This window comes from Passer montanus, unplaced genomic scaffold, assembly GCF_014805655.1.
Source record: "Passer montanus isolate IOZ18808 unplaced genomic scaffold, ASM1480565v1 scaffold62, whole genome shotgun sequence".
Taxonomy (NCBI): Eukaryota; Metazoa; Chordata; class Aves; order Passeriformes; family Passeridae; genus Passer; species Passer montanus.
The window spans coordinates 114,878-141,055 of record NW_024371260.1 but is presented as its reverse complement, the minus strand read 5'-3'; the positions used below and the strand labels follow the sequence as shown (position 1 = coordinate 141,055).

The 26,178-nt window shown below is 47.2% G+C and overlaps 1 protein-coding gene across 11 annotated transcripts in view; it reads right to left on the bottom strand.

Moving 5' to 3' along the window:
- CASZ1 (castor zinc finger 1) overlaps positions 1 to 26,178 on the bottom strand; it is a 190,033-nt gene that overhangs the window by 147,741 nt on the left and 16,114 nt on the right. For 4 of the 11 annotated variants that reach the window (XM_039727524.1, XM_039727537.1, XM_039727527.1 and 1 more), the window contains exon 2: positions 7,159 to 7,300. The exons of 4 other annotated variants lie outside the window; for them this stretch is intronic. The gene's annotated coding sequence lies outside the window, so the exon portion shown is untranslated. Of the gene's footprint in view, positions 1 to 7,158; positions 7,301 to 8,944; positions 10,919 to 26,178 lie in introns of those variants that run through there. 3 more of the 11 variants (XM_039727526.1, XM_039727528.1, XM_039727525.1) reach the window with 2 other exon arrangements.

Sequence of the window (26,178 nt, the reverse complement as noted above, 5' to 3'; positions counted from 1 at the left end):
CAGATTTTAAAGCTCCCTTTCTCATCCTGGACAGGATAAAGAGTGAGTGGTCTCCTATGCATTACACTGGAAATCTGCAAGAATGAGCTGGAACAAGAATCAGCACTACAGCTGCTGGGGAGCAGCTCATCCCTTTGCTCCCTTCCCACTTTGGATTGTTTTGACTCAAACCGATGAAGCTGAAATATCGAGTCACAACGGCACTAAAGTTCATTACAAGCTCTTAACACAGATTACTTAATAAAAACCAGGCTGCTTTAATTGCTTTCCCCCCATTAGCATTTCTGGAGGAGAAATTTTTGATTAATTTGAAGATGCACATTTCCCCCACCCCTGGTGCTGGCCTGAGAACCAGACCTCCTCCCCACACCAGCATTGTCCAGAAGAGCATCCCAGAGAGTGTAAACTGCACCCAAACCCACATGACTCTGAAAAACAAAGGAACTAAGAGCCTGGATGAACAGATGGGAGTAATGGTGTGAAGCAAACAAGGGGAAGAAAAATCTCCCCTCCTTTCTGGTGAACCCATAAAAAGTGGCACAAGGGAATGAGGAAGAAGCAGGCAGGAGAGGATAATGAGAGGATAGCCAGTGTGGCAGGGTCCAAAGAGCGAGGACAGAAGTTGGTAGGTGACTGACTTGGTAGGGTCCTGGGAAGCACTTTCACCTTTCTCTGCAGAGGAGAAAGGAGAGGCAACTCTGCTGGAGGAACATTGTGTGGGTTTTCAAAATCTGGACCAAAAGCCTGAGAGCTCAATGCTCTCCAAATGCATGTGAAATGCCCCCTGTTCCCTGTTCAGGCTCTGCCTGGATGTGTGGTTCTAGGGAAGGATAACTGTTCTTTCCCCTGGCTAGTCCCCCACAGCTTGGGAGCACTGGGAAGGCAGGGACAGGTGGGGGAAGCAACCCTCATGGTCCAGCAGCTCCCTCTGGGCTGGGAAAGCCAGGGATACAGAAGTCTTATGGGCAAAGGAAGGAGCCTCTTGGGGGGAAAGCCAGAGCCCTAGGCTGTGCTGCTGCAGCAGGTGATGCCAAGCAGCTCTCCTCCTTTATCCCTGTATCAGGGATTGAGGACATCCAATTCCTAATTCCTCAAATATGGATGTAGAGAGGACAAACCGTCTCTGCTCCATACCATGCGTGAGCAGCTCAGGTAGCTCTGCACTATTCCACTGCCAGATAGCCCCAGGTCAAACAAGTCTACCAAGAAAATAATTCCTGGCTTTTGGGGCAACTGGCTTCAGCTCCTGTTGTAACTAGCCCTGGCAAGGGAAGATGGCAACCAGGCTCCTGAGTAGGCTGTTCTCTAGGTCAGCATACTTCAGGGACGTGGTAATCAAGTAGAAATTGCTCCTATGTGACAACTCTTGTCAACCTTGTAAATCTTCATGATTTTCTTAAAGTCAGAGATCTTGCAAGTTACGTAAGATTCTTGTTTTGCACAAAAAACGTGTGTACAGTGCTATCACTCCCTTTGTGCCTTCTGTTCTCCCCCTTTCAGGGCACAGCAACCTGAAATGTGATCTGTGTGCATGCTGAACCATAGAAACCTTGGTATTATTAAGTCTTATAATTGCAGGGAGGAGGAGAGTAGCTTTTGACTTCTCAAAGGACAAGGCTAGCAATATTGTTTGCTCATTTTACTTTCAAACTCACCTTAGTTTGTCCTCTCCCCTTTTCTCTTGCATGTTCTATCAACGTACAGCTTAGACAAACTCAGCAAGAATCACAAGAAAGACACTGGGACAGATTGTAAACTGCCCTGGCAAAAATCAGGATAGTTCTCCTGATGAGAAATGCAGCTCTGGTACATGAGCAGATGGCTTACCTGTAGCTCTTAATAGTTAATATATAACTGCAGTAATGCAAAAATGAGCCTCAGCACTACTACATAATTTGTCAGAGGCAATATGCTAAAACAGCCTTTCCATATTCAGCTCAAGTAGTGAGATAAGCCTCACCTCCAGCACTGCCCATGGGCTGAGCACAAGCTCTGGAATGAGCCTGCAGCAGAAGACATCAGAGAACTGCTACCATTCACTTTACACTATTTGTTCATTTTTTAAATTTTTTTGTTTTATCAACAGATTTCTATGATCTGCATTTTGAACATGCATTTCCCTCGAACACTCATGTGCGTACTTAGCACTGATTGCTCCAAGTGCTTTCCAACTGGTTTTCCTTGAGGAACTCTGCAGGTCAGCGTCCCTGCTGGCTGGAGAGCCGCCTGACAGACAGACAGACAGACAGACAGACGGTGTATATGCAGTGTCTACCAGAGCTGAATGTGCTCCTAAATGTTAATGGAACCCTGCAAACTCGCCAAGCACTATTATTATTTTTTCAGCCAGCTGTTTAATCAGGGAGCCACAGAACGAATGTCTGTATCCCAGCTCAGAAAACTGCTGCTGGACCTAAGGACAGGAAGAAATACTGTTGGATGGTTAAAGGAATCAGAAGATCTGGCTTCTCCTCCCAACTCTGCTTCTGAGTCATTATTAACATAAAATCAGGTTTGTTACATCAGTTAAGCTGAGTAAATAAACCACGACTCATCACTGTGTTTTATTTTGCAATATTTCAGTGGGCTCCTCTTTACAAATAAACACTATTAAGGATCAGTGCAATTGCAGGTATATGGGGAAGGAGAGAAATTAAAGCATCTAAACTGGTCTAAAATCTTTATGAAGAGCAGGCCAAAATCTCAGCTTTTTGGAGGATAATGATTTTTACAGGACAGACAGTAAAATTAAGGCAACCCTTTTGTGGGGACACTAAAATACGAATGAATCATGCCTGCAGGTCTGACAGAGCTGATGGGTAAAAAAATATTGGGAAACATCCTAATCCCCTTCTGAGGAGCCAAGGGCTGAAATCCCAATGCCACTGAAGTTTACAGTAAAACTTGGGCTTGCTTCCCTAGACCGAGATTTAACCTCTGTAAATCTCAACTGTGAAGACAGAAGCCTTAGGAAGGAGATGGCCAACTTCATAAGCAGCAGTTCCAGGAAACTGAGGACATCACGAATTCCAAAAAAACAACTGAAGGTGACTGGGAAAGTGAGGTCTGAACCTATGAAGGCCTGGCTCAGTCCTGTCTCCTCCAGTACTGAACATCCCTTTATCCCTCTGAGGTTTTGGGGCAGCCTGGTCTCCAGTGTGACAGCCACCCAGGCAACTGCCAGCCTCCACTGAAGCCCTGGGCTTCTTTAGGGCTAAGCTGCTCCACATGCACACACCTAACTGCACCACAGGCCTCGTGCAGCACTGGGAGGGATCCTCTTCAGCCAACTTCCTCACTGCCAGAACACCTCTCAGCTTTTGTCCTTCAAACAACTATTCCCTCTCACGAGTAGGTGCAAAATCACCAGCTGCTGGGCACTGGAAGAGCTTTGGGCTGCCCTTTATTTTTAAACTGGCTCATTCCATGTCTCTCAAGAGCCTTTTAAGCGTTCTCTCCTTGAACTCTGGCATCAAGGCCCTTTCCTGAACATCTGAGACCTTTCAACCTGCTTAGACCCCATTGCTGGACTCCATCAAAAGGTTACATGAGCATCCACTGTTATCCAAGTGAGCAGGAGGTGCTAAGGACCTCAGTGGATCAGTCTTCAGTGCCACTCCCAGACCAGATATGGTCAGGACAGCTACAAGGCCTGCCAAGCACACGATCCTCCTTCCCCTCCTTTGACTTCCCCCCATTCCACTTTCCAACTAAACATCTGATCGAAGGCCCGGGGGAGGGAGTCAGAACTGTCCAGTCTGGTTATGAGTGAAGGTCATTGATCTAGCACAGACCAGGGATGCAGAAAACAGGGGAGGGAGGGAGGAAAAAAATCCTCAGACAGAAGAGACGGAGTGAGGCAGTCAGAGGTAGTGCGGGAATAAGCGCAGGGGAAGGCAGCGGAAGTGGCTGAAACATGGTTTCACACTCCAAGACCCAAGGGCTGTTGTCAACCCGTCCTTCATGCTCACATCTTGTCACACTAGAGGTCAGGTCTCCCAAGCGTTCCTGAAGAGCTGAGCTAGCCCATATGGCAGGCAATATGTTAACAATATGGATCAGCTGCTCGTCAGGGCCTGAGCAGATGGATGTGACAACCCTGTTCTTACCCAGACAGGCTTTTAACATCTTCCCTCCCCTCTATCCAGCCCTGCTGGAAGAGCTCTGCCTGGGAACTGCTGCCTCCAGCCTACCTGAACCGTGGGGCCACAGGTCAGGACAAGCAGCACGGAAATGCCTGCCTGGCTGTACCCGGGTGGCAGGAGCAGGGCAAAGCCTGCTGTACCAGGGATCAGAGCCCCATTCATTCAGAGCAGTGCTGGCAGGAACCAGGCCAAGCCTTTATCCAAGGACAGCGTGCTGCAAACGGAAAGGCCTCGCTGCAATCCAGATACCTGCTATTAACTCCAAGCAGGGTGATACAGGAGATACTGTATTCAGATATATGTATATGGCATGTTACCACCAGATGCCACACTTTACAGTCTAGACGGAGTTTTGTAACTGCCTGGGAAAAACTTCTCTCACAGAACATGTAATACATAAATAGATGTGTATTTTAATGGGCAAGTTAAACTCCTCCTGGCAAAGGTAGGCAAGTCGATTTCATACACAGGTGGGTAAATTTCCACAATGATTTTGCAAGGCTGTTTCATATTCCCCAGCCCAACTCAGGCTCTGAGCCGTCAGGGCTGGTTGGGCTGGCCCAGCTGCACTTCTGTGGAAGGCAGTGTTCCCATCTCATCACGTTTGCAGCTGTGCCCATGCAGTAATCCCAAGGACCCTAGCAAAAATAACTCCATCAGTCCAAGCTAACCCACAAATTTAGCTTCACTTTAGGATTTAAATGGGGGGGAGTATTTTGCAAATTCAAACACAGAGCAGATATTTCTAATCCCTTTCCTACACTTTTTTTAGTTCCCCCCCCCCCCTCCGCTGCATAAAAGTCTACCTTCATTAACTGAACAAGAAAACTCCCTCCAACCCTTATAGCTCTAGGACTAAACAGTCAGCTTGTGCTTATAAACAGTGAAAAAGCAATCACAGCCTAGGGATGGGCTCTGGAGAATGTGCAAACAGCCTCTGTAGCCCAAAGTAAATTGAGCTTGTTTTGAAAGTAGAAGCCATACAACTTGCTCTAGGGCAGAAGACTGGAACACAGGGATTTCTAGTCCAGACCATGAGAGATCACAAAGCCACATGCCTGAAAGGCTAAGTGCATCTTCTTCACTGCAGTGATGTTTGTAGAACTACGGGGACCTCAGAAAACAGCTGGAGTCCAGGGAAGTATTTCTGGTGTCACTAATGAGCTACTATCCCTCAGGAAGCAGCCCCTGAACGACATTCAGCAATGCACCCAGTAGGTACTGGGAGGAGACCAATATGGAAAAGGATAACTGATTTGCAAGAGTCTGAACCACAAGGATCACTTCAGCATTTAAAGTATTCCTGATTTATCAGTCTCCTCCTCTTAACCTTCTTGTCTCAGAGGTTCTGCTCATCCCAAGTCCAGATCAGATGGACAATGTAGGGTTTTCAATATCAGGAACTACACAAGCAGAAACCTGTGATAGGGGTCACAGGAAAAGCTCCTTGGTGATGAAAAAATCACCTAGAACCTATGAGGCAGCTTCCCCCGCACAGTTTTTTCCCCCTGGATATTGGACCTCTCTGGAGAGGCACGTAAAGGTGTTTGGTGGAAAATTCATCTGCTGCAGTCAAACCTGAGAATTTGTGTCTTATTTGGTAAAACCTCAAGGCTGTTCATGTTCCTTTACCTTATTCCCTCAGGCAGAGCTCCTATTTGGGAAGCTCTCTTGCCTCTGGAGGCCTGGGAAGGCATTGCTCTAAAAGGGGACACAAGCACCAGAGCAGCTCACACAGGGATAAAGGCCAGAGTTCGCTACATTAACAGTTCAAAACCAGGCTTTCCAAATAAAGCATGCCAGACCCTGGAGGTGTTTCAGCACTAGGAAGGTGTGGGAAGGCACAGCTCACCCCTATCCCATCCTGAAGCACACTCTTTACTGGCAGACTTACTGAAAGCACTCAGGTCTGTAGGCTCTGAACACATGGCAAGAACTAAGACCTGCTGAGCCTTAGAGCATCATGGCTGTTGCTCTTTCAGGTAGGAATAGGGCACTCAGAACATGAGTAAATTCCTCTGTGCCACACAGAGCCAGCAATGGAGAGGGACTGCTGGAGCCCCAGACCAATATCTGAGTCCTGTGACTATTCGCACCTCCCCTCTTGCTAAACCAATGCAGTCCCTCTGCCTAGACCCTTCCAGCTCAGCTGCACCTGTGACTCACAACAGCTTTGGACACACTGCTCTGCCCAGTTATCATTATGACATAGCAGCAAAAAACAGAGGAAGATGATGATACAGAATCCCCTCAGGCACTTCAGTTGCTGATCTTCATTCATTCTGGCATCGTCAGCATTTAATGATGTCAGCAAAGTATGGAGATAGCCCCTGACACCTCTGTGCCCTGCAGAGCACATGTGATGTCACACAAAGGCCAGACACAGCAAGGATCCTCAGCCCCTTCCAGCTGCAGCTGTATAGCAGTGCCACCAGGCACCTCCCAAATCTCCAGCCCATTGAGAAGAAATATACTGTTCCACTGTTGTGTCATACCTTTCCTTGCAGAGAAGCTGTGATGGCAGCCAAGCAGAGAAGAAAGTAAAACAGCTTTTAGAAACAGAGTCCCACCCCCTCAGAACTGCTCTGAGTTACCCACCATGACCACAGACATCCTCCAACTCCTTTTGTGAAACAAGTCAGTCAGAAACTGTCCTACGCAATACTTACCCAGGGGACTCCCGTGTACTACTTAGCCAACTGTTAACACTGCACAGCAGCTCATTGGGAAGAGGGAGGTGAAGAGAAAGAGCTGCTCAGCACCCTGCTCTGTCAGCTGGGTGTCTGTACAGAGGTGGGCAGTGATGGAAGGGGTAAACCCAGTCCTACTTGTAAGCCAGCCCAAACCAACATCTCACCGTGCATTTGCCACCTAAGCCACTGAGTTCCCGCTGCTCTTTCAAACTTCACAGGCTAGAGATTTCCCAGGAACTGGAATGAAAGCTCTGGAGAGCCAAAATCACTCACTCCAGTCCTGCTTCAGAGCAGTTTGATCACAGAACAAAAGCTAGTACCTTGCATTGAGAAGTCACAGGCTTCAAGGTCCATTCCAGTGTACAAAGCCAGGACAGAAGTCAGGTTCTTTGTTTTGGAGGTGGTCTCAGGAAGACAGTGTGAATTAGATGGCCTCCCTTCACTTGGTGAAGTCTCTTTTCCCTGAGGAGAGTTTCAAAAGGAAATGAATGTTCCCTACTGAGCAGTACCAAAGCTCAGGTGAATCACAAGCACAAGCAGTGACGCCAGCCTCAAACGCTGCAGCCACCCACAGACCCGAGCCCTTGGTCACACACAGGGCCAGCAGGGCAAGGCAAGGCATTTCATGGCCTCCTGAACACACTCATCTCCATCTCCCTATCTGCCACACGTGGTACCAGCAACTCAAAAGCCAAGGTACAAACCACCCAGGCTATTCCATGGGCCACACACTCCAACTTTCCCCAGAAAAAAACAGGTCAGGCAGTGGCAGAAGCAGCCTAAGCCACTTACAGCAAAAAGCTTCCATCTGTAGCCAGTTAAGCGTTCCTGCCCACGTGAGCTCTGCTGCCATCCCTCCTTTGGGGGGGATCCAGAAGCACAGAACTCCTTGTCCACCCCCACGTCAAATCTCATGCCCAAAAATGTTACACATACAACCAGATGAGACAAAGGAGAATTATTATTTGCAGTTTAGTGAGGCCCACAGTAATTAAGGGACTTGTCAAAGCTCACTTAACAAATCTGAGGCAGAACTGGGAACTACAGCTAAATCTCTCAAATTTTGGTTTAAGAGCTGGACTGCAAAAGTCCTGTGCTCCTTGGCTGTTATACTGCTGTGTATACTGCTACCTTTGCAACAGGTTTCACCTTTCTCCCTGCTCTCCCTAGACAGTTAAGAAAACTCCCTTCTACTCCTGCATTGAAGGAAATGAACAAATGCACAGATTAACATAAAATAACTTTTACCTTACTTCCAAAATTATAAAATGTCTCAGCTCTAACCTTTGTCAGAAGCTCAGAAGCTTCAGGCTCTTCTATGGGATGGGATTTGTAGACTGGAGGGTTCTGTTGTTGGTGGTTTTTTTAAATTTCCATCAGACAATAATAAAAGAAGCAAAACAAAAGAGGGCTGTTGAGATCAACTTGTGATAGGTGTCTGGCCAAAGAAAATGGAGCCAAAGAAGTCAGAACCCTGCAACCAGCAACCTTTGTGTCAATTTAAGCAAATATTGTGGCGTTTCCATGGCAATTCCTGTTTTGAATATCCACTACACTCACTTTTTAAAGGGCTTTTCCTGTTTGTGTTTCAACTTCAAAACCTGTAAATATTTTCAGCCTTAACACATCCCGACCTCCCCCAGCCTCTGAAATGAGATACTATCAATGCTCTGTCATGAGGTGTGCTGTCTGCAGTACCCCAAAGCTGTGAAAACTCCTGGCAAAGGCAGGGTGGCAGCCCAGGACAGCTGGGGACAGCAGAGGCCTGGCTGGCCCTTTGACAAACTCTCGGTGCCAGCCCCCACAGCTGCAGGTACAGCAGCCCGTGCCGTGCTTCTCTAAACCTGGTGAGTGAAAAGAGCTATGGCAAACACTCAGCTCTGACAGCATCAGCCCAAGGCGAGCAGCAGGCAGTGCCAGTCTCCTTCCACCCCACTCTGCCAGCTCAGGCTGCCTCTGAGCCGCCACCCCAGCTGCAGTTTGTGCTGGGAGACTCCTCCTGTGCCTGCTCGGGGCCAGCTGCTCACACAGCCCCGAGCTGCCCCCTGCCCTGACCCGGCTCTCCTCCCTTCCCTTCACCTCAGCTGAGCTAAGGCTGTCACTCACTCTGATTTATGGGATGCTGCGTCATGTGCAAGTGAGAATGAAGAGTCAACTTTGTCCTCACTTGTCACCTGGGCGAGGGTGTAAATTCCTCAGTGTCCTCAGCAGCAGCCTGCAGGTCCCTGCTGCGTTGCTCTATTGCTCCACCAACACAGGGCCCATGGGGAGAAGTCCTGGAGAAGGAGTCCAGTCAGTAGTGGTGTCACTTGTCACATCTGAGCATCGGGAGCCTGCTGTTAACCCTCTCCCCAAAGAATAAATCTGCCCCTACCTCTACTGCTGAGTTGCGGGAGAGGGGGTGGTCTTTGGCATGCATGGAGGCGTACGAAAACACCTCCTGCTGCATGTCAGAGACACGTTAGGGACTTTCATCCCCAAGTCTCCAACTCTGAAAGCTTCAGCCTGTCCTGCTGGAATACTGCCCTTCCTAGTAGCCATGGGAGTGCACAGGTTAATTGTGAGTTTCCTGGCTGTGATGGATTTGTGCCAGGCCTCCAATGTTAGGTTAGTGTAATTTTTGGGAAGTCAATTTCCTTTTTCCTTTTTTTTTCTTTTTTTTTTGTGTGGGGTTTTTTTTGGGGTTTTGTTTTTGTTTGGTTTTTTTTTTTTTTGCTGGTGTTTTTTTTTTTATTAATTTTTTGTTTGTTTTGTTTGTTTTGTTGTTGGGGTGGGGTTTTTAGTTTTGTTTTTTGATTTTTTTGTTCAAGGTTCTTTTCTCTTTTAAACTGAAAAGTACAATCATTTGAATGGGTGTCAGGACAAGGCTATCCATCCATGGGCTGTAGCTTCCCAAGAGCATTTTATAGGCACCATGGCACCTCAGAGCACAGCCATGGAAACAAACACAAGTGCCTCCAGAGCTGTTATGCCGAATGCCCACAGCAGCAGCTCCTGGGAGTGCTCCTGTCCTCCCATGAGCATCACTCCTTGCTCCTGACCACCTCTCCTGCAATGCTGGGTGCTTCTGGCACCACCAGCAGATGAGGCACAATGCCTGCTGTCCTGGCCAGCTTCCAGCTCAAGTAATTACATCTTACAGGAGTTTCAGCTGGATATTTTATCCCTTCTTCACTTCCGGCCCTGAGCTGCTTCAGTGGGAGTTGCTAAAACTCTACCCAGATCCACCCCGGACGTGAGTGCATGGAGGGAATTCTGTGCATCCCAACAGGTCCCAAGAGCCCGGTGTTCCAGCAAACAACCTCCAAAAACATGTGACAGCATACCTCCTTGTGTACATCCTGTAACACCCCCACCTAAGAACAATTGCCCCACTGCAGCAGGAACCAACAATTTCTGCACACATGTGCCTAACACTGCCCAGTGGAGCACGATCTGGGACATGGACACTGGCTCCTGTCCTTTGCTGAAGCGAGAACTTTCCTCCCATCATCTCACAGGCTTGTCAGAATTAGAGCTTGCAGTGGCAGCGGTGTGAGGCTGAAGCCACAGCTGCTGGTCAGCCTCTGTCAGTGGCATTATGTGCTGCAAGGGACACCACAGATTTTGGATGCACAGGAAAAGACACGCCGGGTTTAGAGCAGCCATGAAAACGGGCCGAGAACAGGCCAGGTGTCAGTGAGCAGGGAACACTGGCAGGGTGACACTCTCACCAGTTCCTGACAACTCGTGCTCCAAAGTGCAGCCAGAGAGGCGGGTCCCCCTCCCTCCCGAGGGAGCAGTTTTGGCATTTGCCATGGCCACAAGAGTTCAGAGCCCTTCCAAGGTGTCCAAGACATTTGGAAATGATGTGCTGGCCCACCCTCCATGCAGTACAGCTCGAGAGTCCCCAGGATTGTAAGTAGGCTCTACCTAACCTGTGTTTAGTGCCCTCTTTGTCTTATTCTTTCAGCAGATTCTGCACCAGATGCTCACCTGGTGTAAAATCAGTACAGTTTCGGTGGCTTTAGTGAAGTCATGCCAATTTAAATGAGTTGAGGATCCGGCCCTCCAAGTTACTCGAGTTGCCAGTTCTTCCTTTGGATAATCCTGAGGGTGATTTCACAGCAAGCAGCAGCACAGGCCCAGCCAGCCTGGCAGGATCAGCTGTGCTTTCCTACCTCCCCTCTACCCCTCCACCCTCCCTGCCCCAAGTCAGGCAGTCCCTGCTGTGAGACCCTGCTGTCAACAATGCTGGACCCATCATCATCTGCTTTGTGTACTCAGTTTCCTTCTCTCTGTTGCTTAATTAAAGATAGATACAGCACAGAGTAAATTACTCTGGGCTTTTGATCAGGGCTTTCTACCTGCTTTTGCAGGAGAGTTTTTGCCTTTACAGAGCACTATGTCATATCTTGCCAAGTGTTTGGAGAGGGTGCTGGTCACTTGTCCAGCAGCAAACCCCAACCAGTTTAGGCTGACTGTGAAACAGCACATCTTTATGAAAAAACTAAATACTTTCTTCCCCTCTCTCTACCCTCACAGCCTCTACTCCAAGCAATGTAAAGAGCCCATCCCCTCCTCACCCCCAGCTCCACCGCTGTCCTGCCACCCTCAGCAGGTCCCAGCGTGAGGGAAATGTGCAATGCAGGCACAGGGAACACGGCAGGGCTGCAGCAGGTACTGCATGTGCAATAACTTTACATGCTCTGCCCTCACAAGTCCTTTGCTATCCCCCCAGAGCAATTTTCTAGGCAACAGCGTGGTTGCATTCCCTCCTCTATCTCCTAATAAATATCATGCTAAGCAAGATGAGTATCTTCTTCCCAGACCAAGTAGCATGACCCACTTTCTGAATCAGGGCAGATGCAATTGGGCCCTGGAGTCCTGGACCCCTCCCAAAGCACAGAGATTTTGTAACAATTACAGCAAGAAGCAGAAGGAATAGCAAAATAAGTGATCAAAGAGTGCATGGTGGAGTTGAAGCTGTGGGGTAAGCACTGCTCCTTGCCATCCTGTACTCTGACATTTTCCTAGGACACTGAGGCAAGAGCTGACATTCACACAACATCTCTCCTCCACATTCCTCAAAAGTAACAGGTCCAATTTCAAATTCTGGCTAATGGCTCAGGCAAGCCAACTGCTGCCCTCCCTGCACATCCACTCTGATTCTTCCCCTTCTTTTTTCCCTTCCGCACAGCAGAGCAGGAATAGAGGATTCACATTCCAGTAGTGCCAATCCCCCCTTGCACAGAAATACACACACAAATATCCCACCCTGCCCCAGTGACAGCCTTGAGGCTTTCAACAAAGCAGCTGTGCCCAGTGTCCCAGCACTGTTCTGGCTTGTGAGCCAACTTCCCAGTGGTCCATGAGCTTGCAGGGGCAGGGGTGTCACTGCCTCTGCCCCCTCACGCCCAAGTCTCTCATGACCCAGAGGCTCCAGACCTGCTGTTCATAGTGGGGAGGCTGTACAGGTGGATCCTTTAGAGCTGGGATCCTTTACAGGTGCAGTAAAACCAAAAGCCCCTGCAGAAGACTCGTGCTCTGGGCCAAGCCCAGCCAGGCTCACTAGAGAGGAGTGGCCAGGGATCCTGATCCCAGCAGTACTATTCTGTTTAGAGATGCTCCATTTTTCCACAGAACAGCCCTGTACTTTCCCAGATGTAGATGGGATCAGATTATGACCCAATGGGCATGAAGAGCAATTAAAAGGAGGTGGGTGAATGCCAGTAGTGCTTTCATTATTTGAATCCACAAAGAAAACTTCCCTCCCAGGGGAGCACTAAGTCTCCATGGCCAAAAAGCATATAGAAAATCCCATACCAAAGAGGACAACATGCCAGTGCCCAGCCCGAGTCCTGGGCCATGCTCAGCCCTTGGGGCACACAAACCCACGAGCATCTGTGCCCAGAGTGCTGGGGCACCCACCAAAGGGTCACTGCCCTGAAAAGCTCAGTGGGAAACTCACCTGGGAGTGTTAGAGCAGAAGCCCAGCACTCTGAACAAGCGAGACTCCTGTGCCAAGGCTGCACAAACAGCAAAGACAGCACTCAGAGCAAGTCTGACGGGCAGTAACCACAGGCAGGGAAAGGAGCAGAGCCACTGTCCACACTCGGGAGCTCAGAGCTGGCTCTGGCTTCCAGACTCTGGATTTCTTCCCTGCTCACTGCCTACCTGCTGGAACACAGCACCATCCAGCCAACAGCACAGAAACACAAACTAATGGGGGCTCTGACCAGCACCAACAGCTGCCTTTGATGTTCGACATGGTGAGATAAAGCAAAAGTAACTTTTAAAGGATTTCCATGACATTTTTTCTTCCCAGTTAAGTGAAAGAATTTTAAAAAGAAACAGAAAAAGAAGACCCTTTCACCCAAACTTCAGAGATAAAAAGAGAGGGAAAAAATCTTAATCTTAATTCAAAATCCTATTTGATGTGTCGTGGCATGAAAATGTTTTTCACTGCATTTTTTCAGTGTGATCTCATGCACCCTGCAAACGGGGTACGCCCAAAACACCAGGTATTTTATGGGACACAAACAGAACACAAACACACAATTAAAAAAAAAAAAGGGATTGGTAAATATTTAAATTAATCTGAGCTGGCATCTGTGCAGCCTCCCCTCCCAGAGAGAGGGATGTTTGCAGCTTTGAAAAAAATAAAAGTGAATAACATGACCTTTTCCTTCATGTTTGTTAGCTCACTGCAGTGAGTTGGGGCAGCCCAGGCACCTCCCAAACGAAGTCCACCAAGTGCAGCTGGGGCTGCTCCCCTGCCTGGCTCCGGGGGCTTGAGGGGACGGAGCTGGTGGGGGAATTGCTTCAACCTGTTTGCAGTCTCACTCCGTAATGCACGGGTCTTGTTGTGTTTGGTTTGGTTATTTTTTTCTTTCCAGTTTAATTGTTGGAGGAGTTTATGAAGCTGTTTGCCAAAAAACAATCGACTCCAGGGAGCCAGCTTACACAAAAAGGGTGTGCCGCCCAAGTGAGGCTGTGGAGCCATGGAAACCACCACCTTTTGCATTTGCCCAGGTGAAGCCAAAGCTTGGTGGATGTCTTGTGAAATCAGCAGGGATCTGCAAGGAAGTGAAACACACACACACACACGCAACTGTGCGTTCAGCACTCAGAAGGGTGGTCCCGTTCACCAGCACCACAATCTCCCACGAGCAAGGGGCAATGTTGACACCTCAGCACAGCTGGTTTATCTCACAGCTCACACAGACACACCAGTGAATGCACAAGGTGTTCCGACCAGGCCTCGAGCACCTGTGCTCCTCCAGGTCGGCAGGGGCTCAGGAGGGGCAGGGCTGCCCAGCAGCACACGCAGGGTGCCCTGGCAAAACTCACCCAAATGGCTGTGTGACCAGGTAACTGGGAATCTGCAGGCACGGGTGGAAAAGGGCACCCTGCAGCACAAGAAAATACCCCAGAAGCAGAGATCGTGCTTTAGGTGCTTGATGTGACCTGCAGGAGAGCAGCTGGTGGTGGTGGCAGGCAGGGGATGGTGAGGGGATGAGGGATGTCCCCCCACATTTCTCTGCAGCAGTGGGGTATGAGGACTGCGCCACACAGGACCCCGTGTCCAGACAGAGATGAGCATTTGGGAGGGGGATGTTTGTCTTGTGGGTGGCTGGAGAGGGACCCTGGCTGCATTCTTCTCAGTCTTAGAAAAGAAAACAGAGAATTCCTCAGGAGCACTGGCTGCTGGCCCGACTGACAGAAAACAATCCAGGAACAAAGCACAGAGAAGGGATTTTTACAGCCACCCAGCTCCGTGTGTCTGCTCCAGAACTCTCCTGCCACCACTGGGAAATGGAAGATTGCTCTGAACATTGGTTCTTTTCAAAGGGGTAACATCCATTATTCCCCACTGCCAGCTGCTGAAAGCATGCTGATGGCATTTCAGGTTACAGGATTTCAAGCACTCTTGGGGAATAAAGGCAGGGAAGTGAGCAGAGGACAAAACCTTACCAAGCCAACTCCTGGACAGAGCATTGTGTGACATATGGTACAACCCGGAAAAAATAAATGGGCACAGAAAGTCTACTGGAACAAAATTCAAGGATCATCCTCAAAAGCAGAAGTGGCCAGAGCCAGGTGAGAAGCCAGAAGTTTCTTTGGCTGGTTTGACTTCAGTGTGCCACACTAACAGCGGGATGATTCAATCCTGGCACTTCTCTTACATGAAGCCAAAGGTCCCTGACCAGAAACCCTAACAAGAATTAGCTCCCGTGCTCCATGAACCCTGCAGAGAGAAGTACTGACCCCTCAGCACAGGAGAGATGAGGGCAATGACCTTTCCCTTGGTGCAGGGAAGGAAGGAAACCTTGCAAAGCCTATCACTACTTTTATGATTCACTGTTGGCCTCCACACATATATTCACACCAGATCCAAATGTGTCACCAAATGCAATGGCCTGGCTTTTCCCCATTCATTCCCTGGCCATTTCCTAGCCCCTCATTCTTCCCTTTTGTTCAAGATTCCCAAAGTAGGCGCCAGACAGACACTTGTGAATTATTAAGTGGAAGGTCCTTGGGGTGACCTCCCAGAGAAGGTAGAACTTGTGGCACGGGGCAGGACTTTGGAAGAGCACCCAAGCCTTCCAGCCACTGTCTGCACCTCTGAGCTGTCCCTTGGCCTAGCCCATGGCCACTGCAGGGCCTGCTGCTCCCCAAGGGCACCTGAAAGGACAGGGCGAGCTCCCTGGGCAGGTTCCCCCAAGGGGGACCACGGGAAGGACCCAGCAGAGCCACAAAGCAGGAAAATGCCGGTAAGGCTTGGTGCGTCAGCCCTTCTGGCATCGACCTCCCAAACTCATTCAAATATTTCCCTTTTTTTTTTTTTTTTAATTTAATGTTCCCTATAATTCATCTGTCCCAAAAGATAATCAATAGAGGCCGTAATGAAAATTTGAGCCATATTTTATGATCCGCTGCAGGAGAAAGGGCCACATCAGCAGGACTAGCCTTGGCTTCCAGCATCATTTCTGTGTGCATTCACCTGCTCGCTGGCCACATTCCCCCTCCATGCACCCAAGGCTGCTGACAGGGGCAGGCCCTCCAGGATAAACTTCCACCCTTTCCTCCAGCTTCCAACAGCTGCTGCTGGATCCGCAGTTGAAGATGTACATGAGGGGGTAAGGGAATTTCCTACAGATTGCAAAGGGCCCTGACCCCGTGGCCCTAGGGAGCCTCCAGACCATCCCTCATATTCTCAGCTCTCAAATAAGTCCTATGGCCCTCGACCAGGTCCACAGGGATGTGATGATCATGTAGCCAGATACGAAGAATTACTTAAACCCTTCACAGTAATTCCATAATCCCTGGCACTGTCTCTCTGTCAAGCTGGGCTTTATGCTCCTCTTCTCCCAAACATGAGGGCAGTCACTAATGGGGGAAAAGAGGGATTCCCCCAGAAACTGCCTGAGTCAAGAGCCTGCTGTGATGCACTGCAGCCTTTCATTGACAGTAAAAACCAAAGAAGCACCTTTGGGCTCCCTGTTTCATGAGCAGCCACACAGCTGCAAATGAGGGATCACAGCAAGCTCAGTATTGCTCATCTCTGCTCCCTCCTCTGCACTATCATCTGGGTCTCAGTCCTACACATACATTCAAGCTTTGGAATGGTTTGAAAACAAGAATCTGAAATCCCAACTTTGTTGAGCACCACTGGAAAAACAAGAAGAGAAACATTTCAGGAACCTAAAACACATCCTCACATCTACCATAAAAATCCATGTAGAGTCACTAGGACTGTACTTCTCCATATCTAGTTCCAGAGGAAGCTCAAACAAACCCAGCTACTTCCCTTTTTTCCTTTTGGGCACAAATACTACAACTAATCCCAAATCTATCCATTTCATTATAGAATGTATTAATTTAGGAGCCATGCTGACCTTGCTTGCCCAAGTGGGGAGTGGCAAGGAGAGGCAATCATGTCTCAGTGCCACCTACACACGGTGCTGCGTGTTTTTCAATCCACACTGTAAATCCTACAGCACTCCAGAGCACCTTGATCTATCCTCACAGCACACAACTAGCAGGCTTGTTGGTTTTGCACATGCACATGGATGCAGCCAGGGCTGAACGAAGGCAAAAGCCTTGGTTGCGTTCCCGGAACCCTCCTCCATCTGAGATTCCCAGCAGCAGGTTCCCTGTCCTCCCTTTAAAGGCTGGAGCATATTTCATTGCCTGAAGCTGCCGCATCTGCAGGGAGCCGGAGGTAACAAAACCGTCTTTGATTTGGCCAGGGGAAAAATATCAGAAGTGAAAGGCCAGAGTGAGGAATTTATAACAGCAGCTAAGGCAGCAAAAATACAAGTGCCTGACCAGAAGCTGCCCTCCTTCTCAGCACGTCATGTTGTTTAGCTTCCCATGTGTCTTGACGGGGCAGGATATTGCAGAGAGCCTAGTCAGAAACCACCAATTTCCTAGACACACGAGTGTACTGACACCCTCACTAGACCCCTGCACAGCATCAACCTGAGGCATAAGCTGCAATTCCAGGAAACCTCTGCTCACCCAGAGGTGCAGGTGGGAATCTTGTACAATGTTATTGCTCAAGACATTACTTAAAAAATGATGTAGCACCACTGTGCAGGTATAGTGATGTTAATTTACCTCCCAAGACAGAAATTACCTCTGTCCTGGATGGACAGACTGAATCCCCACAAACAGCAGCAGCAAGAGCAACAGCTGAATACTCCCACCTTTCCTTTCTCATGGAAACTTGGGACATCAACCACCCTTACTTAAAAAACAGAACACAATAATCAAATTAATTGCTGTTTGCACTACATAAATGAGGTGACAGACTTGCCAGATGTGGGACTTAAGGACTGTGAATCCAGAGAACACGGATAAGCAGCTTCATGCTTTAAACTTACACTGGAAAGGAGACTGAAATCCCAAGCAGAACTGGGAAAGCACTGCCTGCCATCTCTGAAGACCTGTGTCAGCACCACACAGGGACATCCTCCTTTTTTAATCCAGCTGCCAGCACAGCAGTGATAGCGATACCTGCCTGTGAGAACTCGGGAAAAGCACGCAGGGCTGGAACGCGGCTGTTGCAGTCACTGCTAACTTGCCCGAGATTTGAACTGGTGACCCTTACTAATATCATCCAGTCCCTTGATATCCTCAGGGAGCAATCAGCACGTTTTATTAACCCAGCCAATTTTGGAAGTGCATAGGCAGTATTCTAGTTACTTGTTACAATTACGCATTACAGGTCCATTTCACCCGTATGCCCGTGCCTGAGTGATGTGCAGCAGAGCTTTCTGCCGTGTGGCACAAGGAGCCCAGGGCTGAGCCAGCGCCGTGTTCCTGGACCGCAGAACAAACCCACTGCCTACAGACATCGCCTGCAGCACTGATATTCCAGCCCAATACAAAACCTAGAGATCCCCACAAACTAATCCATTTCTTAAAATTACATGTTTCCATCTATTGGTCACTGGACTAACTAATTGCTTTTGGTAGTTCTGAAAGCCAGAGCTGTTTCACTGAAAAAAAATTAGCAAGTGCATGGGAGCTCGGAGACATCCTCAGATTTCTGACATAAAATTCCCATAGATGCAGATGTATTTGTTGCCCAGCCAAAATTCCAGCTTTACTGCATGGCATGCCACAGGGAATTCTTCACTCCACAGTGGAGGTGAGAAAACAGGGAGTTAAAGTAACCAGACCAAACTCAAACAGGAATTTGGTCAAAGCTACAAGATTTCTGTCTGTGCTCTAATCACTGGGTTATCCCCTTCTTTGCTTAATAAACTTCTCAATCTAAGGGGAAATTGCTATTTCCACTTAATGACTAGTGTTTTGTGAGGGGGCTTAATTTACAATTTTTTGTTAAAGATGACACCCTACAACAGGGAAGCTGCTTACCAGGGGATTAATCCAAGACCAGCTTCGGTTACTATTTGGTTCAGAGAAAGACTCACTGAAAGAAAGACCAGCAAGAAAAAAAAACCTCCTGAAACAGCAAGACAGGTTGAGTGTACCACACCAAGACACAGACCCATGAGTTCAGATGCCCCGTGAAGTAGCACAGAGTCCAGCTCCAGACCTGCCTGCTTTGCTGTATGGGCTGGACAGTCATTTACACACCAGAACAAACTACTTACAGACAAAATAAATGTACACAGTATGTACAGTTACAAAATCTGAAAAAAAAATCTGTTAAAAAATACAGCAGCTAAGAAGAAATTAATATAGAGGGAATTTTTCAGGGATGATAAGTGGAGGAAAAAAGTGTATGTCTTTTTAGTAACCAGTACTTACCTGGATCAGGAAGCAACCGTAAGTTCTGGGTGCAGTTTCTGGGAAAATGAGTTCTCACTATTGAGCAGAAACCCAATGGGAAGCAAGCAAGCCCTACTTCTTTCTAGGCAGAAGTAGTTTAGTCCTACCATTTGCTGGGAAAATTTTAGGTGAGACTCCTTTCCCCAAGTCTGAGTGAACCACTTTTTACTTTGATGAAGCTCAGCTCTGTTTCAAAGAAACCAAAGCTGAAGGTGACCATTGCTAATTTTTTTATCATCATTTTATGAGCATGTTAACCTTCATTCACAAATGCTCTACAGAGTAAATTTCCTTCTATTCTTTTTTTCATCCTTGATTAACACTATTTCAAAACCACAGATTTCTAAAAAGGTGTATAGGAAGACAGCTCATATAAACTTGTAATGGTTTAATACAGAGCTACCTCTTTTCTACAAAATCCAAATAAAAATAAGGTTGTTGCCAATTAATTTGAACTGAGCCAAAAAAGCTGTCAGTGCAGACTATCAGTTTAACTACCACACCTCAAATTAAACAGGTATAAATGTTTTATACATAAAAGGCTCTAGATTATAGAACCAGAACAGAATTTCTACCTTCTCCTCCTTTTCACCACTTACGCTCCAAATCTCCTTTGGGAATTGATGTGTTGGACAGTGTGAAAAAAGTGTTTCACATGTGCATGTGGAGGTCACTTTGCTCTCATGTCTGCAACATGAAGTTTGGAAAAATTGTATAAAGTAAGTTCTTTCTCCTCCCGTTCATTGTTTATTGGATATTTCCCCTTTCAAGACTGTTATTCATAAAGATCCTGTTTTGTTTTTCTAAACCCCAGATTTTATAGAGAAAACACTCTGCCCTAAATCATCTCCAGGCAAAGGAAAGCTGCTTATGATGTTCCCACTTATTGCACACACATAACTCTACGTGGAGATTCTTAATCTTCACCCACCCAAGATTAAGGCAACACAAATTATGAAATCGATACCGATACACAGAGCAACATCTATTACAGTTTCAATGTTTTTGTTATATTTTTTCTAAACTATGAAAGCAGTATGATTTTAATGTGGTTGTTGTTGTTTATGCAATACAAATTCTCTGCTGTTTGATGCTGTGGGTACTTATGCAAATGCCCCATTTTCCTTACAGAAATCTTTCCTTTGACACCTCATGTGAGTGAAGAAAATATTTGAGTGTTTGCAAGATAAGGCTCCATTTATATTTAAGGCTCCATTACTGATCAGGAGGCAAAGAGCATCCTTATGGTGGATATAAATTATAGTTATACTAATTTTAAAGACCCTTACTCTCTGTTCTAGTGATGGAGCAGAAGAGCTTTCAAATAAAGGAGATTCTTCTCTCACAGCAGTTTCAGTTCCTTTCTTTCATTAATCAAAAGTTATCCTATAGATAAATATATTTTCTCTCCACATGCATGTCTGAATACCTCTTTGAGGTTTAACTCTCCTGCACCTGATTCAAACACAACAAATCAAAAATCCTTTTGCCACCAATGGCAACAGGCATTTCCAGAAGTTACATCACACAAGTCACGCAATTAAACTTTAATGAAAACATAAAAACAAAAACACCAAGCAGCCCCTAGTGCTTGCTTTGTCTTTCACACAATCTATCATAAAAAGGCAGGACATTAAAATGGAAGATCCTCTGGCTAAAGCTGTGCCGTAAACAATTTTTTCCTAATGAATTCCACCTCTTTACTCCACCGAATCAGCACAGCCAGATGGAATTTCTCTCCTCTCTCCCTTCTCCGTGAAAAGCATGGGCTGCTGATAAAACTAGTAACCCATGAAGATCGCTTCCCCGAGGTGAGATCCTGCTGCCAGGAGCTCTGCGGGGTACACCACCTTCCCTGGCACAGCCGCTGTGCTGAGCCAGCCCTCGAAACCAGCAGCGCCCTGGTGCTGAAACAGGAGAGCTCGCAGAGCTCCTGCAGGCAGGGAGCAGAGGAGGTGACTCCGAACGTTCACACAAATTTGCTGTGTAAAACCTGAGTCTCCCAAGGGTCTCAGTACCCGCAGCTCGGGACGGCTTCAGGAGAGCTGTGAGTGTCAAACTCCTCTCCACAATGGGTGCCTGAATCTCCAAATGCTGCTCCTCTCTTTCAACCTCACTCCCTGCTCATGTATTTCCACGCCTGCAAATGATATCCCTTTAAAATAAAACCTTTTATTTAGCATCTGCTCAGATCACATCATCTGATGAAAGGTAACCGGGGTTTACACAAGGACAAGGGTACAGAAATGGGCTGTTATTTCCAAAATATAGTTAGGAAAGGCAAAAAGGAAGCAGCAGAAGTGTCACAGTTGGATCATAAAAGCCATTAAGGCCCTGAACTAGGGAGTTCCACTGGCTCCAGCTCATTCACAGCTGCTGAAACAGGACTTTGCACAGTGAGGAGTAAATTCAAGCTTGCACAAAGTAGGACAAGCCCAGCTTTCCTGTGTCTCTTACAAGGTTTTTCCTGTCAGGATTTTTCTATCTTCTAGAGTGTGTAACAAAACAAACCTAAAATCAGGAGAAATTTTAGAACATTTCATGTAAGAATTTACCTGTCACCATGTATTTTTCTCACTGTAACTCTTTTGAACAGTGAGATAATCAGTTTGTTTAAGGGTTTGGTTTTCTTGAACTATCCCCCTAGACCACTATATCAGGAATCTAAATACTGCAGAGAAAGCACAAAATAAATTAAAAGTCAGCAAAATGTTGAAGAAAAAAATGAATTGGAAAAGTGTCTTAGATCATATTTTTGTCTTGAAGAATTTTTTCCCCTGTTTGTATAGCAAAGAAGAGTTTGGTCTAATCAGTAACATTACTCTTTCCCTTACTTGCCAAAAGGGATTTGAGTTTTGAACAGTTTCCTTACTATATTTACATCATTTTCAGTGAAATCTACATTTGGATAGAGTTTGACTTTTTTTCAGGTTACTGTATTGTATTACAAAATCAAACATCTGTCTATAAGAAGAGAATATTTTCTTATATTTACAAAGCACCTTTTCTCCCCAGGTATTCACAATCAGGTGAGGTCAGTGCCATGAAAGTGCAGCCAGCAGTGGCAAAGTCTCACCTAGTATGGATTTGCCACTATCCAGAGCAGGGAAAGAGTGCTGTCCTTTTCCAGTACTTCTCAAACCATGTGTAAATCAACCATCAATCTACTGGGGTTTCTCTTCTACATACCACATTACATCCTCCAGCTCTGAGTGTGCCACAGATGAAAAAGGGGCAACACATCTGGCAAAGGTGTAGCAGATGCTGTAGCAGCACAGCACCAAGTAAGGCTCTTCTGTAGTGTAAATGAAGACTTCATTTCAGCACAAAATTTCACCCATTTAAAATGAGCAGAGGAGATCCCATCAAACAGGAGCTGGGCTGGGCTATGAAACCTGGTATTAGACATCTGGAAAACCACCTGAGAAAGAAGACTTGGGAAGGCAGCGGGGGATTGCATTCCTTATCCCTCCTGTCTGGTACACAGTTCCAGCCATCTCAGCACGCCCACTACACATCCTCCAAACTCAGGTGTCCAAAGGACGTGTAGAGACACAACCTTCTTGCTGATGACAAGAAAGAAAGGAGACACAAGGAGGAACTGGGGGAACAGGACAAATGAAATGAGGCAGACAAAGACCAAAGACAGGTGACAGGTGCAGCAGTGCCAGAAGCAGAGGTGACAAACTGGAATCCACAAAGTATTTTGAAGTACTGCAGGAAGCAGCTCAAACCAGAGAGTAAACCTGGGAGTGCAGGTGTGTGGAAAATTCCCCAGTGAGGTTGTACTGGCTTGGTCATACCAAACAAGGCACACTCTCTCAGGGTCTGAAGGCAGGCACAGAATGATCCTACTACCCCAAGGGCAGTTTTAAACACAGCTCTCTAGGTTAGAAAGAACTTCCTGTTTGCAGTCTGGAGCTTTCCAGTTTTCTTAAGGATGAGCAGTTATGAGTCCAAAACACTGGTCTGATAGCAAAACAGAAAAAGAGAGAAAGCGTGTAGGCCTGGGGGTTCCCACGACTGCCTGAGCTGAGCAGTTCTTCCTGCCTGGAGCCAGGAAGAGTTGCCCAGGGAGATCAAACCTGCCCTGCAAAGTCCCAAATCCAAGTCATGCAAATTCCAATCTTCCTCCAAGCACTGATACCAGCACAGGGACTCTGACTTCATCAGATGCATGAAGGAAATGTAAAAAGGAGGAGGGGCCTTACTGCCTACACACATACACACCCCACCTCAGGCAATAGAGGGGTTGTAAATAATGGAGCAGGTTCAGCAGCCAACAGCACTCAGGGTCGAGTCAGTAATCCCCTTTTTACATTTCCGTTTGCTATTTGATGTAATTATAGTTTTTGATTGAAATCCACCCAGAGTGTAACCCCTCTGCTTAATGCACTGTTTAAATCCTTGGGTACACAACCAAGCTGCTCCCCAGACTTGCCTGGAATAGGAAACCATTTCAATGCCAAAAGTATGTCTTTGCTTTCTTTGGTAACGCCCTCAGTCTTGGCTCAGCCTCTGCTACACCCACCAAAGAAGAAGGGCAGGGAGTTTAAGAGGGCTGCCTGATACCACCCATGGCTGGAGACTGTGCTGTAAGCTGAACCTGCAAGAGGGTTAAACTTTTGAAAGCTTTCTTTAATGCCCAGACACTGGAAGAAGTGGCACAGCTGAACAAAGGACCTGGAGCCTGGCCTCAACTTTCTCAGCAGATTTGCTGCTATCTAGACCATAAATAGTAACAAACCAAAGCCCCATCCAGCCACCGCATGGGGTAAACAGTGGCTTCTCTCCTGAAAGGCCTCCTGAGGATAAAATTAACAGATGATATTCATAGTCCAAGGGAGGGCTGGGAGATCTACCTCTCTGCAAAATCAGATCACTGGAGCAGGTTTTTCTTCTCCAGTTCACTCAGTACCACTTGGCCAAGAATGCAGGGCAGCAGCCAGACCAGGCAGCCAGACACCAAACCTGAGCAGCCCACAGCAGGGTGACTGGGCTGGCTGCATAACCACTAACACTGCTGGAAAGAAACTGCCTAGGAACAGCAGGGCTTGAGTGCCCATCAGCCTGCTGGATAGCCCCTTCAGGGCTCTCTGAAGGCTTCATACCCAAATCAGTACCTCTGTCACTGTAAAAAGCCTGATGTGGGTTGGAGAGGTACATAATACAATATACAGACTTGCTTCAAGCAACCATCTCAAGACAATGGACAAATGTACAATTTCACATAAGATTAGGAAAAAATATCTTGGTTCTCCCATACAGAAGAAACTCAGCACGGCTCCCTTCAACACTAGTATTGTGTGAGGACTGAGGTATATGCAAGGTAAATATGACTATAAAACAATAACTCAGAGCCTTCCTCAGCAGGGGAATGGAACCTCTGGGATTTGAAAAAAGGGATGTTACAACTCCTGTTCCACATCTTCCTTTGCACAAGGAGAATGAAGCCCTCAAAGTTACCCCATGAGATTTTCAGACCTGTTGCAGAAACTCAGTATAAGTCTAAGAAAGCTGCTGTGTTTGGATGCTTCTACACCCTGAGGCACCCCCCTCCAGGAGATATATGGTCAGCTCAGTGCAGGACCTTTGGAACCAAAAAAGGCTCTTTGGACCCGATTCTGTGTGGCTCAGCCTTTATAGCATCCATTTATGTCAAGGCCAAGAGCTGGCAAAAGTGTGATGAGAACAGCACTGTTATAAACAACTTCACAAAGGTGAAAGGGACCAGATAATCAGCCCATCCCTTGCTATTTCATGCCACAGAGGAGTTCTGGGTGAAGGAGGAGGTCACTGAACAGTCTCTTGGGCTGTAGGCACCTTCTCTGGCAGCACGGTGACTCAGTGGGAAGTAGAGCCAGCAGGACCAGGCAGCCAGACAGGCTGGGCTGTGACAGGGACACAGAGACAGGAGGCAAGACAGAGGTACAGGTACAGGCAGCATGGCAAGTGTGGGTCCCCTGGGCCAGAAGGCAAAGCCTGCTTTCACGCTTCTGGGAACCATCTGTCACTGACGGGACCTGGCAATCAGATGAGCCCCAGCTGCTGCACCAACTTCACCAGACAGAGGAACCTCATGGCCAGCACAGGGCAGGGCATGTCCACTGAACCTCCGTGCCCTGCTCTGCCCTTTCCTGATGCTTACGGCAGCTGAAGCTGCTCACCAGCATAAACCAGCTTCTCAATAGCTCTTCCCACTCTGCTCCAGCCTTTCCACTCAACGGGCACAGGCAGTCAAGATTTTTTTTCTCTCTCTCCTCATCAGATATCTCTGTCTCTCTGAAATATTCAGATGATGTGGTTTTGTTCTCTTCTCCCCCACACCAAATCCTCCCCCTGCTTGTGGAAGCAGTGGATTTCACCCAGGCACAGAAGGCTAATTTACACCCTTCAGGGTTTAAAATAGCAGTGGTGTAAATGAAAAGTCCAATTTCTTCAAATTTGCATTGTAAAACCATCCTTCAACTTCCTTGAAATAAATTTTACTATTTTATTAGTGCAAACAAAATGGTAATAAAACACTAATACAGCGCCTTGTATCCAGGGGAAGAGCTAAAATTAACATAGACCGAGCAGTGTTTGCTATTACATTCAATTACCTTTTTACTTGAGATTTACATTCTCATCCCCTTAATCTCCATAGTGGTGGCTTTGAAATCATTCCCCACAGTCCTTCCTGTGCTTGGAATGGACGGCAGAAAAGCTGCTCACTGGCCACTGCCACTCCTGCTGCCAGCACCCCAGTACCAGCCTCTTTCCCTGGGACCCCTGGGCAAGTTTCCCTGGAACATCCCTGAGGAGAAAGTACAGCAAGTGTGTTCACCTGCCTTTCTTAGTCCCACTCGAGCCCTAATTTCTAAACTCCAGACAAATACACTAGCACCAAAAATACAGCCTGTGTTCTACAGCTGCCTTCAAACTGGCTCTGGAAACTGTTCCTTAATTCTCAGCTACAAGCCGTGTTTCAGGCAAGTTTTATTATCTCCACTGTACAGATAACTAAGGCAAAGACTGAGGACCAAAGTCAGAATGCAGCTGCTCTTGGTGTA